General features: G+C 36.7%; 1 non-coding gene across 1 annotated transcript; it reads left to right on the forward strand.

Annotated features, from left to right (window-relative positions):
- Positions 1-7,738: 7,738 nt before the first annotated feature.
- On the forward strand, positions 7,739-7,881 carry LOC128560454 (U4 spliceosomal RNA). The gene has a single exon (XR_008372956.1). It is a non-coding gene; the product is annotated as a U4 spliceosomal RNA (small nuclear RNA).
- The last annotated feature ends 2,664 nt before the right edge of the window (positions 7,882-10,545 follow it).

Below are 10,545 nucleotides of genomic sequence, written 5' to 3' on the forward strand. Positions count from 1 at the left end.
TATTCTCCATTAATGTGAACGGCTTAAACTGTCCTCTAAAGAGGCACAGGTTAGCTGACTGGATACAAAAACTCAGGCCAGTTATTTGCTGCATACAAGAGTCACATCTTACCTTAAACGACAAATATAGACTCAGGGTGAAAGGATGGTCATCCATATTTCAGGCAAATGGTAATAAGGAAAAACAGGTGTTGCAATTCTATTTGAAGATACAATAGGCTTTAAACCAACAAAAGTAAGGAAGGATAAGAATGGTCATTTCATATTTGTTAAGGGTAATACTCAATATGATGAGATTTCAATTATTAATATCTATGCACCCAACCAGAATACACCTCAATTTATAAGAGAAACTCTAACAGATATGAGCAACTTGATTTCCTCCAGCTCCATAATAGTCAGAGATTTCAACACTCCTTTGGCAGTGTTGGATCGATCTTCAAATAGGAAGCTGAGCAAAGAAATTTTAGATTTAAACCTAACCATCCAACATTTGAATTTAGCAGACATCTACAGAACATTTCATCCCAACAAAACTAAATACGCATACTTCTCATCAGCCCACGGAAAATACTCCAAAATCGATCACAACTTAGGTCACAAGTTTAACCTCAGTAAATTTAAAGGAATAGAAATTATTCCCTGCATCATCTCAGACGATCATGAAATAAAAGTTGAACTCATAACAACAGGAATCTGCATACTCATAAAAAAAACATGGAAGTTAAATAACCTTATGCTGAATGAAAGCTGAGTCAGAGATGAGATTAAGAAGGAAACTGCCAAATTTTTGGAACAAAAAGACAATGAAGACATGAATTATCAGAACCTCTGGGATACCACAAAGGCAGTCCAAAGAGGGAAATTTATAGCACTGCAAACCTTCCTCAAGAGAACGGAAAGAGAGGAAGTTAACAACTTAATGGGACATCTCAAGCAACTGGAAAAGGAAGAACATTACAACCCCAAATCCAATAGAAGTAAAGAAATAACCAAAATTAGAGCAGAATAAAATGAAATTGAAAACAAAAGAATTATACAACAGATCAATAAATCAAAAAGTTGGTTTTTTGAAAAGGTCAATAAAATAGATAAACCTTTGGCTAACCTAACCAGGAAAAAAAAAGAGTAAAATCTCTAATCTCATCAATCAGAAATGACAAAGATGAAATAACAACAGATTCCTCAGAAATTCAAAAAATCCTTAATGAATGTTACAAGAAACTTTATTGTCAGAAATATGAAAATCTGAAGGAAATTGACCAATACTTGGAAGCACATCACCTTCCAAGACTTAGCCAGAATCAGGTGGAAATGTTGAACAGGCCAATATCAAGTTCTGAAATAGCATCAACCATACAAAATCTCCCTAAAAAGAAAAGCCCGGGACCAGATGGCTTAAAGTCAGAATTCTACCAAACCTTTAAAGAGGAACTCATACCTATATTACTCAACCTGTTCCAAAATGTAGAAAAAAGAAGGAAGACTACCCAACACGTTCTATGAAGCAAACATCACCCTGATCCCCAAACCAGGAAAAGACCCAACAAGAAGAGAAAATTATAGACCAATATCACTAATGAGTATAGGTGCAAAAATATTCAACAAAATCCTAACAAACAGAATCCAGCAACACATCAAATAAATTATACATCATGACCAAGTCGGTTTTATCCCCAGGTCTCAAGTCTGGTTCAACATCCGTAAATCTGTAAGTATAATTCAGCACATAAACAAATTAAAAAACAAAGACCATATGATTCTCTCAATTGATGCAGAAAAAGCTTTTGATAATATACAGCATCCCTATATGATCAGAACACTTAAGAAAATTGGTATAGAAGAGACATTTCTTAAATTGATAGAGGCCATCTACAGCAAACTCACAGCCAATATCGTATTGAATGGAGTTAAATTGAAATAATTTCCACTCAGATCAGGAACCAGACAAGGCTGCCCATTGTCTCCACTGCTCTTTAACATTGTAATGGAAGTTTTAGCCACTGCAATTAGGGAAGAAAAGGCGATCAAGGGTATCCATATAGGGTCAGAAGAGATCAAACTTTCACTCTTCGCAGATGATATGATTGTATATCTGGAAAACAACAGGGATTCTACTACAAAACTCTTAGAAGTGATCAAGGAATACAGCAGCATCTCAGGTTACAAAATCAACATCCATAAATCGGTAGCCTTTATATATACCAACAATAGTCAAGTTGAAAGAACAGTTAAGGACTCTATTCCATTCACAGTAGTGCCAGAGAAGATGAAATATTTGGGAATTTATCTAACAAAGGACGTGAAAGATCTCTATAAAGAGAACTATGAAACTCTAAGAAAAGAAATAGCTGAAAATGTTAACAAATGGAAAAACATACCATGCTCATGGCTGGGAAGAATCGACATTGTTAAAATGTCCATACTACCCAAAGCAATATATAATTTCAAAGCAATCCCTATTAAAACTCCACTGTCATACTTTAAAGATCTTGAAAAAAGCTATACTTCGTTTTATATGGAATCAGAAAAAACCTCGAATGGTCAAGACATTACTCAGAAATAAAAACAAAGCAGGATGAATCACGCTACCAGAGCTCAGACTATGCTATAAATCGATAGTGATCAAAACAGCATGGTACTGGCACAAAAACAGAGAAGTAGATGTCTGGAACAGAATAGAGAACCACAAGATGAACCCAGCTACTTACCATTATTTGATCTTTGACAAGCAATAGCCATCAGAATGGGAGAAGATATTTGCAGGTTATGTCTCCGACAAAGGTTTAATAACCAGAATCCACAGAGAACTCAAACATATAAGCAAGAAAAGAACAAGTGATCCCATCACAGGCTGGGCAAGGGACTTGAAGAGAAACTTCTCTGAAGAAGACAGGCGCATGGCCTACAGACATATGAAAAAATGCTCATCGCTTCTTGGCCTTTTGGCTAAGATCAAGTGTGAAAAAATGCTCATCATCTTTAATCATCAGAGAAATGCAAATCAAAACTACTTTGAGATATCATCTAACTCCAGTAAGATTAGCCCATATCACAAAATCCCAAGCCCAGAGATGTTGGCATGGATGTGGAAAAAAGGGAACACTTCTACACTGCTTGTGGGAATGCAAATTAACACATTCCTCTTAGAAAGATGTTTGGAGAACACTTAGAGATCTAAAAATAGATCTGCCATTCAATCCTACAATTCCTCTACTAGGCATATATCCGGAAGACCCAAAATCACATCATAGCAAACATATTTGTACCAGAATGTTTATTGCAGCCCAATTCATAATTGCTAAGTCATGGAAAAAGCCCAAGTGCCCATCAATCCACGAATGGATTAATAAATTGTGGTATATGTACACCATGGAATATTATGCCGCCTTAAAGAAAAATGGAGACTTTACCTCTTTCATGTTTACATGGATGGAGCTGGAACATATTCTTCTTAGTAAAATATCTCAAGAATGGAAGAAAAAGTATCCAATGTACTCAGCCCTACTATGAAACTAATTTATGGCTTTCACATGAAAGCTATAACCCAGTATAACCTAAGAATAGGGGGAAGGGGAAAAGGGAGGGGAGAGAGGAGGGAGGTGGGCAGAGGGTGGGTGATTGGAAGGATTACATCTGTGGTGCATCTTACAAGGGTATATGTGAAACTTAGTAAATGTAGAATGTAAATGTCTTAACACAATAACTAAGAAAATGCCAGAAGGCTATGTAAACCAGTGTGATGAAAATGTGTCAAACGGTCTATAAAACCAGCGTATGGTGCCCCATGATCGCATTAATGTACACAGCTATGATTTAATAATAAAATAAATAAATAAATAACAAATAAAATGTTTCTATTTGGAACAAAGCTTCTGATAAAGCATATTCTGCCTCGGTGTACATTATAGCCAGACAGTGGACTGGGATTTCTTTGCTTAAATAAATAATGTTACTAAGCATATGAATTTCACATGGGCAAACTGTCATGCATGGGCCAAATTTGGGCCACTATGTGTTTTTTGTAATAAAAATTTCACTGGAACTAGGCCACATCCATTTATTAATATACTGCCTGTGGTTACTTCACACTACAACAGAGTTCTGTAGTTATGACAGAGACCTTGTCTGCAAAGCCAAAACTATTTACTAGCTGACCCATTATAGAAAATATTTATAGACCATTGAGTTATGCTAATAATTATGCTAGCTTGATAATGTAATTGTAATATAACTCTTTCCTTCCATTTTTTTGCTTTGTTTCAAAACAAACAATTCTTTTCCAGATTTCTTTGTCTATCTAATAGACTAGCTTATATATTTTCAAGAAATTTCTATTAGACAACGTAAAATAATGGTATTGTCTCAACAGTCTCAATTGGGTTCCATCGTGTGCCTTTGGTGATATTTGGTAGGTATGCCCCTCATTCTGAACTTCAAAAAGATAGTTTCACTTTCCTAGTGTCATTCAAGATTACTGCTGTGGTCACCGCAAGTGGAAGTTTACTTCAGCATCTCTGAAGCTGACCAGATGGAAGCCTGCTGCAGGTGACAAAGATGGAGTAGGGAAAAAAGCGGTGACTTGGAAAGGGGATTTTGCGGAGGAAGGAGTTTTCTTGATTCACCTTCTCAATTCACAAAAAATAATACACAAAATACTTAAATGTTGGAAAATTAAACATTTTAAAATAGCAACTTAGGCTACCTTTGGAAAGAACATTTTTAAAAATATAATTTAAAAAAATTTTAATGAAAAGAACTTGGGCAGCAGCTTCCTGGAAGGAATCATCAGGGTAGAATAGCAGCATCATGGAGGTGACAAGTGAGGCTATTGGGATCTGCTCGGTAAGTGGACATTGGGTGAAACACGACCGCTGGGAAGGAGGAGAGCATAGCCAAGGCTTCGTCGCCCATGGGAAGAAGCTGAAAGTTCTCTCAGAGAGAACTACCAGACGTCAGGAGGTATTTAATGTGCAAAAGAAAGGAAGCCGCAGGTGCTGTCTGAACAACACAAACAGAGGCTTAGTAAAAGCTGAGCATCTGCACAGACAACCAGGTTTGAAGAAAGCCGTGCCTGAGCACTGCAGTGGGCAGAGCACACACACGCAGACAGTCAGACAGGGAGGGACCCCGGATCAACGCTGTTCCAACCACCCCAACTCAGCAGCAGGGCTCTAGCCTGATGCGCCAGGGCCACGCTGGGAGGGATGGGGTGAGCAGGAGTGGGGCAGCATCGGGGGATTCTACACAGACTGTGAGTTTGAACCTACAAGGCTAAGTTTACCTAGAAATGACTATCCAAATTCTGGTATTACAAAGAATTCAAGATTTGAAATTAAAGTGCTGCTGAGGGATCAAGAAATCAATGTCTTGCCACCGGGAGAGAGATGGAGAAAGCACCTTGATTCTCACTGCTTTTGCTGCTATCCTTTCAATACCTGATTCAAAATTACTAAAACATAGGTGTTAACGTATGAACTACTTTCTTAGTGATGACAATGACAAAACCCTCTGCTTTGTTCATGTTTAAGGTTTGTAGTTAAAGAAAAATATATGCACTTAGGTTATTTTTGTGCTATTAATAATGTACACACTAAACTCATAACATACAAAAGAAATAAATTTAATATTTTTGCTTTCTCATTTAGAAGTGACTCAAAGTATTTATGTAAATTGCTTTAACTTTTGTCACATACGCATTTTCCTTAAAAAAGACAGTCATATATGCAAAAACTTTTAGTTATTATGTTTTACTGACAAATAACTCACCAGAAATGCTCACATTCCAAACCTGATGACTAGAAACTCATGTTCTTACTAACTTTCCTTCCCTGAGGACATTGAGTTTATTTCTATAAAATAAAACTGTATAGTATGATCTAATTTTCTTTTCATAGCCCTTACAATATACTTGAATTTCCTTTTAACACTAACTTTGGAATTATCCAGTGTCTTTTTTTAACCTTTTGTTTCATTTCTTTCAATTTCTTCCAACATAGTTTTTCTAAATATCTAATAGATCATCCAGAAATAAGAAAATACTCTCATGATGGTCAATGAAACTGGAGCCAGAACATCCTCTGCTCCCTTAGATCGTGTCAGACTCTGGGACTTGCAGGGAGGTTGACAGTGACATCCCAGCCAGTGACATTTCATCGAATAGCACTGATATTATTTCCTTAACTTAGACTACATAGAGATAGGAAAATAATTAGTAGTGAAGGACTGAACGGGCTGTATAGGATTAATTTATAATCAGCATACCTGCAAATACAGCTGCTGAGAATTTGTTTTTGATTTGCATTGAATCTGTGGATCAAATTAGAGGGAGTAGGTATCATAGCGATAGGGAGTCTTTCTATCTATGAATAAGGTATATTTCTCTATTAATTTCAGTATTTGCTGATTTTCAGAACCTTGGATTTTGCAACATAGTTTATAAAATAGATATATATATAATATCATTTTGGTGTTAATAAAAATGGTCTTACCCTTTTAAATTTTTAATCATATACTTTTAAAGTATATATTGAAATATCAGTTTTAACCTATAAGGACGGTCACATCTCAGTTTAGATTTAATTCATACCATCTCCTATACCATATAAAGAAGTACAGTAAAATAGTTTGCATTTTGTTCCTTTTCATTTCCCTTTTTGTCGGTTAGATAAAAACTTTTTATTTTGATGTATAATTAATCTTCATATAATGGAGATAGTTGAAAGTGTTAGTGTTAATGAAGAAAGACAGTGGAGACAAATACTTTTGTGAAAAAGTACTATTAAGTTTTTAATAAATTGCTACCTAAAGTTGAGATTTTCATAGTACCCTTTCTACTTCTCCACCCTAATTCCCTCCAGATGAGAAAGAAAACCAAAAAAAAAATGTCGAATTTCTCCACCATCATGTAAATTCCAAAAAATACGATATTTATACACACTTGAAGCATGTCAGGCCATAAACTATTTTGATTTTATTTTAATGTCATTCAACTTATGATTGAATAGGATTTCTTTAACACGAACTAGTAATTCTTCTGAATGTAAGTTTAGCAGTCTGTGATATAGATGGTCCCTAAGAAATGAAAATTGGAGGCAGCAATAAAGGTAAAATGGCAAAAGACTGGCATGAAATGAATTTAGAGTCCTCCAGACACCTGGCACTTTCTAAATTAAATCAATAAGTGACACTCTGGGTCCTTTAGTGCAGCTCAAAGGAAATACTGCACAGCAAACATTCTGCAACATTCATTTACATCACGGCTGTGGTTGAGGCAGAATCTTGCATTTTCAGAAATAAGAGTTCTAGATTTGTTTGTAGTATCAACAGCAAATGCAACCATTCTAATTTGTTGCAAGATATTTATATTGGCAAAAACATCTTTATGAATTTTAAAATGAAGATTTAAGAAAGGAAAATGTTAAAAACATAAGCAAAACTACATGTATATTAAAAGATGTGTAAAAGATCGCATGGATGATTTAACAGCTGTGTGCAGGAGAAGTAAAGCACGGCATCTTAGGTACTTAACTGTTAAAATAGAAGCACACTTACAGTGGGAGCCCATAACAAGGGGATTGGAGGTGGCGGACTTGGCGAATGTTCCATAACTGTGATGACACGCTGCCTCGAAATGCAGTTGTTCAGGAATAGTGTAATGACCCTTGGCGTGAACTAAGACATCTAATAGGCTTTGAGAAGAACTTCTACACTAAACGCTGTAGAAATAATGTGTTTTAGCTTGGCACAGTGGCAGTATCGTAGCCAATGAGGTTTATCCAAGGCGGGATTATTGTTAATCGAAAAAAAAAAAAAAAAAAGCAAGAATGCATTTGTTTATTCAACATTCAGTAACATTTTTACTGTGGATCTCTTAGGTGTTAGATTTTAGGTTCACAGTGTTAAGCAAACCACATGTGGATCCAATATTTTAAAGTTAAAAGCAATAACCATATCAATGGATGAAAATTCCCAACAAAATGACAGCTGTTTTAAATATATCATATTTTTGGCATTTGCATGTATATATATTTGGGAGTTGGTTAACAAATAAAGCCAGCATAATCTGGTGGAGGGGGCATCAAAAAAGATTGCCTGAAAGAATGTAGTTTATATGACATCTTAAATGTTCCTGCCAGACTAGCCCAACGTAGCTCCAGAGCTGTTGCTGACCGGCTGCTCCAGTTTTACTACTTCTCTGGTTTCTGCCAGTTTAGGAAATTTGCAGCTTCCTGTCACTGTTAAGTTCCAGGCTGTCTCACCATCTGCTGTTTGGATTTCCCACACGTCCATCACCTGTAAAACAATCCCTTATAGTAAAGTTTCTCTGTTACAATTAAAGAGGTTTCATTTCCCAGTTGCATTCCGACCGATAACCTGATCTAAGTATCAATCACGATCTTTTCTTTTAGCACTGTTATTTCAGCATTATTAGCAAAATGATGTTTTACAATAGCACATCACCCACAGCCATCACAGTGTGGGTAACAGCTTGGTTGGTTACCCAGCGAAAACCTTTTTTCTTTGTAAATATTCTATTCACTTTGATTAAACTTAACACATATATCCTTTGGTATAACTATAACAACAGATTTTTTTCCCTAAGTCTCCTATTCTAAATTAAGTCATGTATCAATGTACTGCTTTGTACTTAAAATCCACTGTCTCAGACTTGATTAATAAACTTATTTAGGCTTTAATAGCCTCATATTCATCCATTATACCACATAAGACGGACTGCTACATTCACTGATTGGGACTGATGTGCACGTTTCAAATGAACTCCAAAAGACTGGGGCTATGGATGGAAGATCTCGAGGCCTCTCTCCACTCATTGTGGGAGTCATCAAGGCACATTATCAGAGCCTCAAGTCATATGCCACATCTCCCAAAGTTTCTTTCTACTTACAATATTTACAGGATTAAGTAAATGAAAAGTCAACTTTTCATAGAATATTATCATCCTATCTACCTTTAAAGATAAGCAAAGAGCAGGTTTTATATTTTTCTTCGTAAACATCAAGTTTAGAATAGCAAAAATAAAAGTCTTAGGCTAACAAAACATGTTTAATATTCCCATTCTTGATACACCTTGCTTCTCTGAGAAAAATACAAAAAGAGAGAGCCATTTCAGCATCTACTTTTTCTGGATATATCTGCTGTCTGATATAACAACCAGAACTACAGGGGTGAGGAGAAACGTTGAGGGCATGCTCTACGCCTAACGGCAGCACTACAAGGTGATGGCCGAGATCATGGCATGAGACATTGCTTATGTAGGGCAGCGTGTGAAAGAGACTCTGTTTTTGGAACGCCCATGTCTCCTCACTCACACTTTGAGTACACAGCAGCCTACCAATTGTGAGCACCTGCATTTGGTGCCGTGACAGAGAGATTTCTCATGCTGCTGCAGCTTTATTTCCCTTTGGGGGAAGGAACAGAAAAGAAGTGTGGGAAAGGCAACATCACATCTTCACCCCCACGGAGCACCGCACAGTGACTCTCAGGGGTTGATGTGGAAATCCTTCACTTCCCTCACGTCCCAAAGCCCGCTAGGTGAGTTCAACCTCCAGCTGGCCCCAGGGAACAGCCACCTTTTGTTGGCTGAGTTATCCTGCTGTTCTCACTTTCCACTCTTCTCCCGGTGGTACCTTCAGTTCTGAAATGAACATTTGCCCTGAATCTTCATCTCCAGGTTTGCTTCTGGGACAACCCAAATTTTGACAGTTGGTACAAGGTGTTATCGCCAGACACGAACCCAGGAGATCATGGCCCTCTTGTCAGACTGTGGAGCTAGGGAAGGTCAGTTCCACACAGATGTGACAAGATCCTCCCATTGATTTTCTGGCCTGTGCAGGACGATCGAGAGCAATGGTACAGGGAAGCATATTAAGTTGGAATCAATACTAAGTCTCAGGTCAGGTGACCAGTATTAGTGCAGTTTTCAAAGTGGCGGCCCCAGTCACAGCTACTTGGCTTGGTGTGGTGCCTTCACCAGAACAACTCAACACATACTTATACACTTGATGTTTAGCTACTGATCTGGCAAAGGAATTAGTTTCAATGACCGTCCAAAGAATAGGATTAGAAAACCTTAGAATTGACTTTTGAAGTCATTTTTGAGCCTATTCATCTTTGAACTGATAGAAATACAGATATATCCACTTTCTTTCTCAGAGTTATGTTAACTTCCCCAAGCTTATCACAATATAGGTAAAAATGTGAAAAAGACATTTAACGGATATTTGATTTTTTTTTTCTTTACTTATTTTGGTTGTTGAAACTTTTGCTTACCAGAGTTGTATACCACTATACACATGATGGTTTTACAAACTGGGAATACATATCAAGATTCTTGAAAAAATAAAATAACATTAGGTTATGCAAATGATTGCCTGTAGTTTAGGCAATTAGGATAAAATGTGCAGAAGCACTATGATACACATATTGAAAAAGTTCAGTACTTCAAATTAACTTGGATGAGAATTGGAGATAATTGAGCTATTGAAAAGTGTGATAGATGACTCAAAAATTGGCTGCGATAAC

The sequence above is a fragment of the Nycticebus coucang genome, chromosome 11, assembly GCF_027406575.1.
Source record: "Nycticebus coucang isolate mNycCou1 chromosome 11, mNycCou1.pri, whole genome shotgun sequence".
Classification (NCBI taxonomy): Eukaryota; Metazoa; Chordata; class Mammalia; order Primates; family Lorisidae; genus Nycticebus; species Nycticebus coucang.